The following is a 13,489-nucleotide window of genomic DNA, read 5'->3' on the forward strand; positions in this document are numbered from 1 at the left end:
AATATGCCATTGTGTCATATTTTGAGGTAGCCTGCCCTAATCCCCCAAAATATACTATATAATATTTATATAACTGTCATATCTGAAACTGGAGCATTAAGATCCCAACTACTTGTATCCCTCACTGCAATTATCATATGAAAATAATATTTATAAATATTAATTCTATAAATATTTCTGATAATTTCAGTGTGAGTTAATTTGAGTGAATTTAGAAGTACTCTAATATATTTCTTTTAATCTTAGCAACCATCACCAAATACTTTTATGAAACATTGAACCAGACATAAAAGACAATTTAGAATTTAAAAAAAATTTATCCTCCCCAAATTATAATCTACCCAAAACAAATATTAAGATTCCCAACATTTATCAATAACAAAACGTTTTTTAAGAATGATGGACTCTGCCTATGGTAATTAAGAAACATAAAGTGTTTCATTGTTTACTTTGCAAACATTTTCTCACTAAAGAAGTTATTATAAACATATATTGTTATGATGTTGAATAGTTTATGTTTACAAAAGTGTTTAGCATCATAGCCTACTCTTCCTTATGGAGAACACTTTACCCTTCCACATTATCTTTTGACCACTTAAAATTTTTACATTGTTTTGATGCTACCACAGCATTTTGATATCTTAGTAGATCTCTAACTTGATGAACAAATTCAGAACAAATTGGTAAATGTTAAATGGAATAAAATTAAGAGTGTATGAGGGATGGGTATATAAAATGGACTCTCCTGGCATGTCTTAACTTACGGTATTTGAAAAATTGACTAATTGGGATATAAATTAGATCATCAGTAAAATCATGTGAAATGAAGATTTTAAAAAGCAAGCTTCATGTAATAATCCTGTCATATCTCAGTTCATATGGAAATCACTGCTAATAAAATCTGATCTTCCACAAACCTTCATTGCTGATTTTTTCATTCAATATAATTTAATCACCATTTGCTATAATCATTATGGTTTTCTCTGATTACACATTAAATCTATAGCAGATATAAATATCTTAAAATGTGGTCTTTTAAGAAATGACTACTTTCTTATTGCTTCATTATGTTTTGATTATTTATTTATTGAGTCCAAAGGAAATGCAGTGTCAAAGATAAAGTTTCTATGTGATAAAAAATTAACAATTACATCTATCATTGGTTTTCATTATACTTTTGTTCAAATAGCATTTTGGAAAATACTTTCCCCCTTAGGTAATTCTGTCTTCTTTTTAACAGGTTTGTGTAATCCTTCCAATCTGTTATGGTTATGGTTGATTCAAAGAAAAGTACTGAAAGAGTAAATGCATATGTTTTGCTTTAGGATGATACAAGAAACAATAATTATAATAAAAGAAACCAGCAATGTAAAATATCATATATGACTAGTTATTTGCACTGTGTATTAAAATCCAAGTTCATCTGATTTTTCAATCAGTTTACTCTAGTTATGTCTTCCAGTTTAGTATTCACATGTATAAATTATTAAATACTGATTATCAATATATTCACACATTTTAAGAGACCTTTGGTTACTCTTTAACTCTTTAACTAGTGACATAGTCTTGAAAACTGTACGATTTACTTTAAAGGTCTGTCTGCATTTCCATTATATTCTCTTAGTTTTTAGTACTTCATAATTTGGATTATGAAAAATGCTCTTCAGGCACAATCTAGGCAAAAATGATTCTAGCTTTAGAAACACATTTATTTTTAAAAAGAAGCCAGTTTTTTTGGTGTTGCTAATCATTTGGATTATTTAATTACAACAGGTATGCTTTTTATTCTTGTATTACTATATACACCTCCATTTGAAGCACAAATATGTCATTTATTGGAGACAACAGCACTTTTGAGATTTTTTCCAATGGTTTGTGACTTTGGGCAAAACACAGCAAGATTCATCTTCTCATGTAAAGAAAGGAAACTGTATCTCCCTTCCTAGCCTGACTCATAAAATACTGAGTGAAATGAGACAAATTTATAAAAGGTGGACAATCACTCTTCTCAGGAGCATGTCACTGGACCTTCCATTTTGCATATCTCCTTTAGTGCTACTCTGGAAGGAGAGTATCTTTCGGAATACAAAAAATACCTGAGGTGTCCTGTGTATTCTTGTTCTCATTACTACCTTGTCAGCCTCTCTGGGAGCTGCATTGATTCTCTCATGTCTATAGAAAACAATTTAAAGTTAAGCAACAATTTTCTAAATGATTAGCAAAGTATCTTGCATCCTTTCATAAAGATTTGCATGTACTCCCAAGTTATAATCAAATTTGTGAGATAAAGTTGTTCATCTTGGGAGAGATCTCCTTCCTCTATATTTATTTTTTAAGTTTATTATTAAGTTTTTATTTCTAGGCAAACAGTCCAATATTTCTTTTAATCAGCAAGTATTTACTGGGACTTACTAGACGTTTATACCTATGAAGTCATTAAAGAGGACACAAAGATATTTAAGAAAGTCCCTTTTGCTTAAAATCTTAGTTGGTAAAATGATACTTAAATACATAAAGCCATTACATGACAATGTAAATAAATAATGAGCTATCGTAGTTATGATAAGACCTGAGTTGAGCTCATAAATAAATAAAATCTGCATAAAGCATAAGGAAGAAGAGAGCATTCTAAACAGAACAGCAAACTGTGCTCGGGATACAATGACAATAATAAAAGAAAGAGAACCTGCCTGACTGGAGTCAGTACTGGGAGAACACGCAGAATTTGATAAAGAAGACCTGAGCTCTAGCTACATATATGTTTTAACTTTCTCCTGTACTTTCAATAATGCATTGCCTCAGAGCAATGAGACTTTCTGATGATAATCCTACACTATTTATGCTAACTTTTTCATCCTATATCAGAAATTTCATCACATAACTCTTCAGTTCAAAAGACTCCTTTGGTTTCATATTATGTATTTGTTTAAGCTCCTCTAAATACAATCCCTTCCTTATGAATTAGATGACCTAGCAGGCTCTCAAATGGAAATGTACCAAACTGAACTCACCCTTAATACCACTCATGGTTTATTTCCTCTTCTTGCCTTCCTTACATAGAGAATTACAACACCATTCCCCATGTCACTCAAGCTAGAAGTCAAGAAGTTTGCTAATTTAGGCTCCTATCTTTGTTTATTCAGATTTGAATCATTTTTCAGGTCTTCCTCATTGTATTTGTTAAATATTTTCTAGATTATCTCTGTTTTTCTTTGTATGTTTGTTTGTTGAACCTAACTGTTGCTACCTTTTTTTCTGGCCCTCATCAGTTATTACCAGGATTATCTTTAAAACTGTTCAATTACTACTTTTTGTTTATCCAGCATAATATATAGATCCTTCAGGATCCCTTCTCAGCCCTCTTTTTCAGCCTCTTCTCCCGCAGTTCTCTTCCTCCTTAATTACTTTAAACCAGCTATTCAGAGTTAATTCCATGCCCCATAATGAGGCATGCTCTTTACAGATCTGTGGGTTTGCCCATGCCCCTGTTACGTCTTAAAACTTAATTCCCCTTCCTTCAATTTGCAACCAGTTCTGGTCCTTAAAGACTCTGCTTAAACATCTACCCTCTAAAAGCCTTCTGTGAACCGGAGTTGGGTTTATCTACCTAGTTTATTTATTGGATTATATGGTAACCCTTATCATGGCACTTTCAACCTTGTGCCAAACTAAAAAATCAATTTAGTTATTTGTTTCACCTATATTTTGCAAGCTTGAGTTTAATGACTTACTTTATCCTATTATTCTGGTAGAAGCATGACGCTTCCCTGTTATATAGTAAATGTTCAATGCTTGTTCCCTAAATAAGAAAACGTTATTCCATTTCCCTGAAATTTCCAAAGGAGAAAACAGGGAGGATGTGGGGAGTGGGTGCTCAACCAAGGTGAGAAGAAAGCCTCTGATTAACAGGTCATGACTCCATGCTATTGAACAAGCCACTCTATGGGAGATCAGAGGATGTCTCCAAAAATTAGAGACTGTATATTCTAGTCCAATGAAAGGCTAATCAAAAAGAACAAGTTCTTTGTATCAGAGGAATTCAAGCAAAAATTTACTACCTGCTTGCATTTAGAAAGATAATCCATGCTTTAAACAAGACTTCAGTTTTATTTTTGAACTTCAGCTCTTTCAAATTCTACATCTCAATCGAATTCAAGAAATAATTTTGAACTCTATCAGGTGTCAGGTACCTTGTTATTCTATGAAATGCCCAACATACCTATGAGGTTGTCAGATTCCAGACTCAATATTTTAGTTGCAGGGTTGGAAGGTCAGAAGTTTAAGGGAAAGAACATGAAGAAATAGATATTAACGTAGTGATTTCCAAATACCAAACTCAAAATAAAGAAACCTGGAAATCATTACTTTCAGGGAGGAATATCAGGATTTTTATATTGGACTATACAAAGCATGTAGAACTAGAGTTTTAAAACCACTTCAGACAGTCTTGTGTGCATACTCTATGAAATGCAAGCTTAGAAGTGAAAGAATAGTGTTGGAACAGGCAGACAGCCATGATTATTTTATGAAAGCAGCTTTGAACACAAGGAACCAGTCAAACTAAACCTAACCATGCTCACAATGAAAAAAATATGTTTTGTAATTTAAACAACTACTTTGCATTTTCATCAGTTGCATGAATACCTCTACTTGTTTGTCAGATTGGAACATGGGTTGAAAGGAAGCCACCTTTTCCCCCATTCCAGAGGAGCAATTACTTTGAGGATATTTTTTATATTTTTTATTATATAAGATATTATAGTTCTCCCCAAAACTGCATATCCTGCCTAATGTGAAGATAATTAGAAAGCCCCTTGCAATAGATATATCATTATAATTTGTATCAGTAAACCTGGAGATTGCTGATTTTTCATACTTATAGAGCAAACAGACACTGTCCTTTAATATAGTCAAAATGAGGTAATTAGTAGTTTCTCAGAACTGATTGGCATTGGCTTGTGAGTCTAACATGCATAAATACTGAGACAATCATTAATTGAATTATCCATTTCAGAATCAAATAATTTTCCTTTGAATTATTTATGAGAAAAACACAATTTAAACAAATAAAATTAAGATGACAAAAGAAAAATATACTGCATATACATAGGTAGTAATTCCATTTTAATATTGACCTGCCAGTACCCCAAATTGATTCTCCTTATACATGACACCAGCAAAGACAACTTTAAATACTACCTCCCCTGTAAGAGCCAAGGGAATTTTTTTCTAAATGACCATTGTACAGAGTTGCATGAACAAGTTAAAGAGATAAGCTTATGACCTAATGGCTATATGTTTACCTATTTATTAATCAGATAAACAGAGAATATGTTTTGAGCACCCAGAAATTTACCAGTCTAAACTAGGTACTAAGAGGCACATAGGAATGTTGAATGATTTCTCCAAGTTGGTAAATTCCTTAGCAAATAGAAAAAGACAACAATAGCCTATTTTTTATTGTTAAGATAAGAATATACATTTCATTTTTCCACATCCACAAAACTTATCATAATAGAGCTATTGGTCTTATTCTTTTACAAAGATCGACTTGAAAAACCCAGCAGTGATATAGGTCTTAGTTTATTCCAGTTTGTTCAATTTTCCAGACAATAACTAATGTATTTTGAACTGTAAAACTGAAAGGAAATTATGCCTGCCAAAAAATGAAATTATGTCATTCCATGTGGCTCCTTTAATCACTTTATTCTTTTAATCATGTTTTCTTCTACATGTTAAAAAATTCGTAAAATTCAGTAATGTACAAATTGTTTCCCCAGTTATTATTAGAACTGCCAAGTTTTCATGGATTTTAAAGCTGACCTTTAAGTCACAGCATCTTTCCAAATGAGTTTAAGATTTGATCCTACTATCACCTAACAGGCATAAAAATTGCACAAGAAACTAAAGTGCACCCATAAGCGACGAAATGAATAATTAGCCAAACTGTTACATATAACTATCTGTGTTCTACAGAATTATGCATGGTATCCTTCTACACAAACTTATTAGTAACTACCAATGCTTCCTCAGGTAATGCTGGGGTTTTCTAAACAATACATTTTCATGAAAAATTTATATTTTCTTGAGAAGCAATTTTTATTTCAAGGTTAAGGTTAAAGGAAGACAGTGTTAATGAATAATGTTCTCATTTCTTTATTTTAGTAACTAAACTAAAAAACGAAATTCATGTGTAGAATACACTTTTCTTGTTTCTGGAATGACACCGCCTTGTTTTAAAGGCTTAAAAAGAAAACTGATGACTCATGCTCTGGAGAAAAACTCTAATAAAATTGTGAAATAAAAACTTTGCCACTGGAAATGTGTGTTACACTCAAAGGTCTAATACAGTATTATAGTACATTTGATTATTGTTCATTTAAAGTTTATTTCTCCCAAATTCTGATCTTCATGAGAAGGGTATATCCTATACCCACTTGAGCTTGGTCATTGCTTTTGTCATTGTGGAATATATGCAGAAATGATAGATGCCAGTTCTGAGCATAGGCATTAAGAAGCCTTGTCTGCTCATCCTCTAGGACCATCTGACCTCATCAATGAGACAAACCTGCTTTAGGTACTTTGGTGATCCAGGAATAAAAGACATATGGAACTGACTTAAACTTGATCCATGACTGGCAACAAGCCCACTCAAGTCTAGCTTAAATAAGCTAAAACCCAACCAACCCACAGATGCATAAGCAAGAAATAAATGCTTATTGTTTTATGCCATTAAAAAATAAAATAAAACTGTGAAATAATTTCTGTGTGCTTTTCAAAAACTGCGTTGTAAGACATAATGATACAGGCAAGATACTGGCTATATAACATCATTTCTGTGTATGCAACCAAGTCAAACAAACTATAATGAAAAATTATCAAAACTTAAAAATAGGCAAAGAGATCACTTTCTATCCTTTATGTAACTCTCTAGGTGTATCCCCTTATTTGACTTGTCATTTTCTACTGATTAGGGTATTTAACAACTCTGTAAAGAAAGATGTTAACTTGTAGAAAAACAATTGCAATGCAAACAATTCTTGTCCAATTTCATTCAGTAAAAATGCAAATAATTTATAGAAAAAATAATCCCCCAAATTTATACTTCTATTGCTTTGAAGGACATGTACCAGTTTTAATCTAATTTAGAAATCTTATTCAAACTTACTTCTTTCAGTGACTATAAATTCTTTCATCTTTCTCTTTGAACCAAACTTACCACCTTGTGGATCCCTCATTAACAAGCAAATTAAGTCTGATACAATCTCAATTTGTGCTTTAAAATTTTAATAACTTTATTTTACAATAGTTTTAGACTTACAAAAAAGTCATTAAGATAGGACAATTTTCATTACCCCTCACTTACTTTCCTTGTTAAAATCTTACATTAGTATGGTACATTTGTCACAACTAACGAGTTGATTTTTTAAATTATTATTATTTTAATATATTTATTTATTTTTGGCTGCGTTGGGTGTTCGTTGCTGCACACGGGCTTTCTCTAGTTGTGGCGAGCAGGGGCTGCTTTTTGTTGCAGTGCATGGGCTTCTTATTGCGGTGGCTTCTCTTGTTGCAGGGCACCGGCTCTAGGTACACAGGCTTCAGTAGTTGTGGCATGTAGGCTTAGTAGTGTGGCTCACAGGCTCTAGAGCACAGGCTCAGTAGTTGTGGCGCACGGGCTTAGCTGCTCCATGGCATGTGGGATCTTCTCAGGCCCAGGCTCGAACCCGTGTCCCCTGCATTGGCAGGCGGATTCTTAACCACTGCACCACCAGGGAAGTCCCTGTTATTAACTAAAGTCATCCTTTATTCAGATTTGCTTAGTTTTACCCTCATGCTCTTTTCCGGTTCCAGGATCTCATACAGAATACATAATATATGTCATTATTATGTCTTCTTAGGGTCCTCTAGGCTGTGAAAACTTCCCTTGTTTATAATGACCTTGGCAAAATTGAGGAGTCTTAGATATTTTATAGAATATACCTCAATTGGTATTTGTCTGATGTTTTTCTCATGATTATACTGGAGTTATTGGGAGAAAAACTACTGAGGTACAGTGATATTCTCATCCTATCATACCAAGGGTATATTCTATCAGCATCATTTGCCAGTGTTATTGTTGGCCTTAGTCACCTCAGGTTTCTTCCCTGAATAGTTATTCCTCTCCCCCTTCCATATTGTACTCTTTGGAAAGATGTGTAGCCCACACATAAAGAGTGGGGAGTTACGCTCCACTTTTTGCACAGGAAATATCTACCAAAATTATTGGGAAGTATGCACAGAAGATGTATCTATTCTTCCCCATTTATTTATTCAATGATTTATTTATATTATTATGGACTCATGGATATTTATTTTATACCTTGGGTGATAATCCAATGTTACATTATTTATTTTGTTGCTCAAATTGTTCCAGCTTGGTCATTGGAAGCCCTTTCAGTTTGCTCCCATGATCCTTTGACACAGTGTGTGTGTGTGTATGTGTGTGATTGTGTGTTTGAGCATTTCCCTATTTTCTGGCACTATAAGATGTTGCAGGCTCATCTTACATAACATCTGTCCCAGCCCAATAATCAAACATTTCCTTCTATTGGAGAATGTTATTAGAAATCCAAATCTGGGCACTGAGTAGAGAGTCATTTTTTTCACTTTCTGCAAATTATACTTTATAAAGTTAAATGGATTTTATTGAGTCCACAGATTATTTATAGGAGTCTGTTTTCCAAGCCTGTTCTTTGCAGGCAACCCAAACATAAGGAAGTTATCATTTTCAACAGAAGAACAGACTGCCTAGAGGAACCGTCAGAATGGAATGTGAGCAAGGTTTGATGAATCCCTTATGTTTTCCGTGGGTTTTACAGTGAACTAAAATGTAGCAATGGAACGCATCTAGCATAGATATATAGAGATAGACATACCTACTCAACTTTCTTTGTTTCTCATTCTTTCATTCTTGATTTGCTTTGAAATGCCGTGCAACTTAAAAGAAACAGGACGTTAATATCAGGTGGGCAATTTAAAGAAACACTTAAACATAATTTTATGTAACTCAATCTATACTCCACTCATTGAATAGTGCATTTAGTGTAATGTTGGAAATCTTTTGCTTTAGTTGGCATTCATCTGATTCTACCAATTCCAGTTAGCAACCATTGAAAATTCTTACTTTAGAAAATACTTTCTGATTAAGTTTGTCTATATTTATCATTTGGGATAGGTCTTCACAGAATAAGAATTAGATCCGATATTTACTAATATTATTAATGTGCTTTCACATTAATTTGTGCATAGATATACAGGAAAGATGTCCTGTCTCTGTCATGACAGATCCAAATTGAATACCCAATAGAATTTAATTACATCCCAGGATGGATATGCCACAAGAATAAGAACAAGTTAAAGTTCAGATGTCAGGGGTCAAATATTAATAATAATTATACACACAAGGTATACTTTCATTTGGTGACTCCTTTCTATTTATTCCTTATTTTGATCTATCCAGCTCAGTTCTACTTTGGAAATACAAAAGAGAAATTTCCTTCTCATTGACAATGGGATATAATGCATACTACATATATGTTTCTTATATTTTTATCACATATATTTTTTCAACACAGTGTCTTTTCCCAGGGACCAGAATGGTGCCACCTATACACTTTCTAAACATTAAATACAGAATTAGAAACTTTGGAACAATGTGGTCCTCAAGCACACATTGGTCCTTTAATACCTCAAGACCACTCTAAAAAATATCTCACTTCCTTTGCTGTCAGAGGTATTCAATGCCAGATAATAGGTAAATAGTATAATAAATTGTGCCATTATTTGCTATTAGCAGCAGTAAATTGTTTAACAACCTTTCTAATTTTGTTTTAAAACTCACATGGCTCAGAGTCCACTGAAGCCCCCTTTAAAAAGAAATCTAGCTTTCAACCACTTAGTATTGCCTCTAAGTGCCCATAATGTACTCCTGGGACCCTTGTAAAGGCAAGAGCATTATTGCATTTACTAATTTCCCTCAGGGGAGAAACTTGATATGGAGTATACATATCTTCACTGGCAATCATATAGCTCAATTCTTTTATAATGGATGAAATAAAATTAACAGTGCTATCTTATGTATATCTCTTCACATTGTAGCTCTCCTCTTACTGCCAGATGTGTTTTAGGAAAGCTCCTGGTTGCAGCAGCTCATTGCTGCACCTGGGATTTGCTTTTTTATAGAAAAATGATTAATTGGATTAAATTCTCTATAAAAGGAAAAAGAGAATTGACGTCTTCTTTTCTAAATTTCGACATTCCAAATCTCTTTCAAGTACCTTTTGACATTAAAAAAAAAAATACTTTTTTCTATTTTGAAAGAACTTTAAGATTTTTGAAGTCTCACAGTTTAGTGGATATAAAACATCCTATGTATAGCCACTTAGACATGTGTAAATTACTAGGGACTAGCATAAAGAACTCTTCTTGTAAGTACCTTGAAAATCTAAGGATAATCACGCCTACAAGTTGAAGGTTGATTCTAGTATATATGAGGAGGTAAACATCCTTTTCAGTGCTTTACCTCTTCCTATCCTTCTTGTCCTATTCTTTCAGCATTCCCAGATGCTTTTTCACAGTAAATAAACTAAGTTTATGTTTATTAATGTGCAAAGTTTTTCTGATTTACTTCTAATACATTTCTATTGGTTTTCCCAGTAAATTTTACTGAGCTTAACATTTACAACTACTATATCCAACATATTGCAGCCAGTCATATTTAAGGCTATTTAATATTATATTTCTAGTACTCATACTCATTTATTATTCTCTCTCAAGGGAAAAATAAAAAAGGAGAGACTAACTATAGGTTTAGAACTACTAACATAGGATTATATAGTCAAAGCATTGCTGTTATTTTATCTAGACGGCAGAGAGCACTACAAAGCTAGCCCTGTTCAAATAAATTTTACCACCTTAGGGTGCATTAATGCAGCCAGGACACAAATCCAGAGAGTGACTAAGATCACATTTCTTTCCTGCTTAACAACTCCCCTTCCATTCTCTCCTTTCCCTTTAAAATACAGCGTCTCAGGAGAGAATTAAAACAAAACTATAAGAATGGAACCCTCTTCTTTTCACTCAGAAAAATGGTACCAGCATGGAATAATATTTAATTAGGCAACTAATCAATAGAACGTTTTCATATTAACAAAATCTGAGTAGAGTTGATTTTTTTGTTTGTTTTAAAATCCTATTCATAGATAATAATTTTATTCCTCAGGTCAGTGGAATTTCTACCTAATCAGCTGGAATGTGGCCAAATGAAACTGATCAGAAGACCATATTTGAGACTAGTTCCACATTATCTGGGATTTCCTTGATAAAGCCTTTAAAACCACTTATATTCTAAGTTCTGGTGTTATTTCACTACTGGAACTTTTAGTTTGAAGATGTCTCTTCTACGAACTATGGCCTCATCAAAGTAAAAAAACTAAATATCTTGAATACTTTATCAAGAGTTTAATTTCTTCTTTGAAGTACTAAATGCTGCTTTTAAGGGTTAGGAGAGATGAGACACTTTGGAATTCATTTAAATTTCTTATTCTCAACCACATAAAACACATAAGATGGGGAGATATTGTCATGTAACAGAAATGAAGTTAGTGTGTTTGATTTAAAGGTAATGTCTGTAACCCTGAAACCCCATAAGGGAGATAAGTTGGAATCTCTATGATATTACTCCTTTGAGTTATTCTTTTGCCCTTTCTTCATTTTATTTTATCTTATTTTTGGTCTTAGTCTGAATTTACTATAGCAAGTAGTTAAAAACTTTCATTAAGCAGTAAAATACTACATCTGGCAATACTGGACTGTAAATAAACATAACTAAGAATTAAGAAGGCATAGAGGAAAAAAGCGTGTGCTTTAGCTGTCCTAACAAAAATGAGTTTGACTGTAAATTAGCTCATGTCTTTTTAGAACCTGTACTATTGTCACCTGAGATTATATAGGAAGTCAAAAAGTTGAGAGCAAATCTGAGCAAACATGCTTCCAGTAAAGGACAGTGGTGGGTTTGACAGATGCATGCAGGACTCCTCTTAGAATTTTACTACGTTTACTTGTATTTCAAATGCTCGTTCTTTTGAAGGCTCAACTACATGTATTTCTTCTTTCTGGCAATACGGTGTAGTACAAGAACATGGAGTTTGATTACTGACAAAATCCTGAGTCTATTATCTATTATCTACTATTCTTATGAAGTACAGGATGGTTACTCTTCTGAGTCTTAATTTTCTCTTGATAAAATTGGGAAATTAATACTTTCTTCTCAAAAAATGCTATGATAATTAAATAATATGACATTAGTGAGGTATATGGCGCACAGTAGATGCTCAGAAATGTTCATTCTATTTCCCTCATTTCTTAAATTTATACATTAATACTTAAAGCTTAAACATTATTTTCTTTTCTGAAAGAATTTGGTCTAAGATATCTTGACTTCAAATGTTGGCATTTGAACAGTATTTCTCTTACAAATCATACAGTGAACAGAGGATTCATAACATATCTCTGAAGAAGATATTAAAGAATATCTTTATATCTTTAATATATAAAGATATTAAAGAAGAGATATTGTCTTTCTATACATGTTTTTTAAAATCATTTTTTTCTATTTATATGTTCTTTCTATTTATATGTTTTTTAAAATCATTTTTTCTCAGCTGTCGATTTCAAACTATTAAAGAAACTATCAATCTGTATTTGATAAAACTTTTATCTCCAAATCCCAGACTGTGATAGACTCTTACTTTGGGTTCCCCAATGAATCACCCTCCAGTATTCATACTTCCACATTGGTTGAGGATTTGGAATATGATTAACTTTGGCCAATAAAACACTACCAAATATGATTCATGCAGACTTGATAAGCACATGCACATTGGGGCTAGTTCTTCTGGAGCATACATTCTTGGAATCAATGCTAAAATAAAGCCAAAGCAGCTGTTTGGAGAGGCCCACATGGAAGATAACCAAGGTCTACAACCCCACCTGAACTTCTAGGTCATGGCTAGCACCATCATGGCAGCTAAGAGAAAGAGGATATTTTTGACTTTTCAGTCATCTCAGTAGCCAGCCAATGCCACATGAAGCAGAATAATCAATCAGTCAACTTAGAATCATGAGAAATAATTTTTAAATGATCTTTTTTGTCCTATAATAATAGAATACCAAAAGGCACACAATGGGCCATGAAACATTGGCTGTATTTAAAGAGATTATCAAGTCTATGGTTTGGAAGAAATCAGAAGGAAACAAAAGCTAAAGGATTAGTATTTGTGGTAAAAGAGAAAAAGAGCAAAGAATATAATTAATAATGAGAATTAATATGTAACAGAAAAGAAAAAGGTACATATCAAGGGAGGGAAACTTTTTTTTCCCTTAGTGATAGAGGAAATAAAAGATAATACTATAAGTATGGATATACATTTTAAAAGTACAGAGACCT

Source organism: Aethalodelphis obliquidens, unplaced genomic scaffold, assembly GCF_003676395.1.
Source record: "Aethalodelphis obliquidens isolate GAN/ISIS:26980383/991018 unplaced genomic scaffold, ASM367639v1 scaffold1, whole genome shotgun sequence".
NCBI classification, from domain to species: Eukaryota; Metazoa; Chordata; class Mammalia; order Artiodactyla; family Delphinidae; genus Aethalodelphis; species Aethalodelphis obliquidens.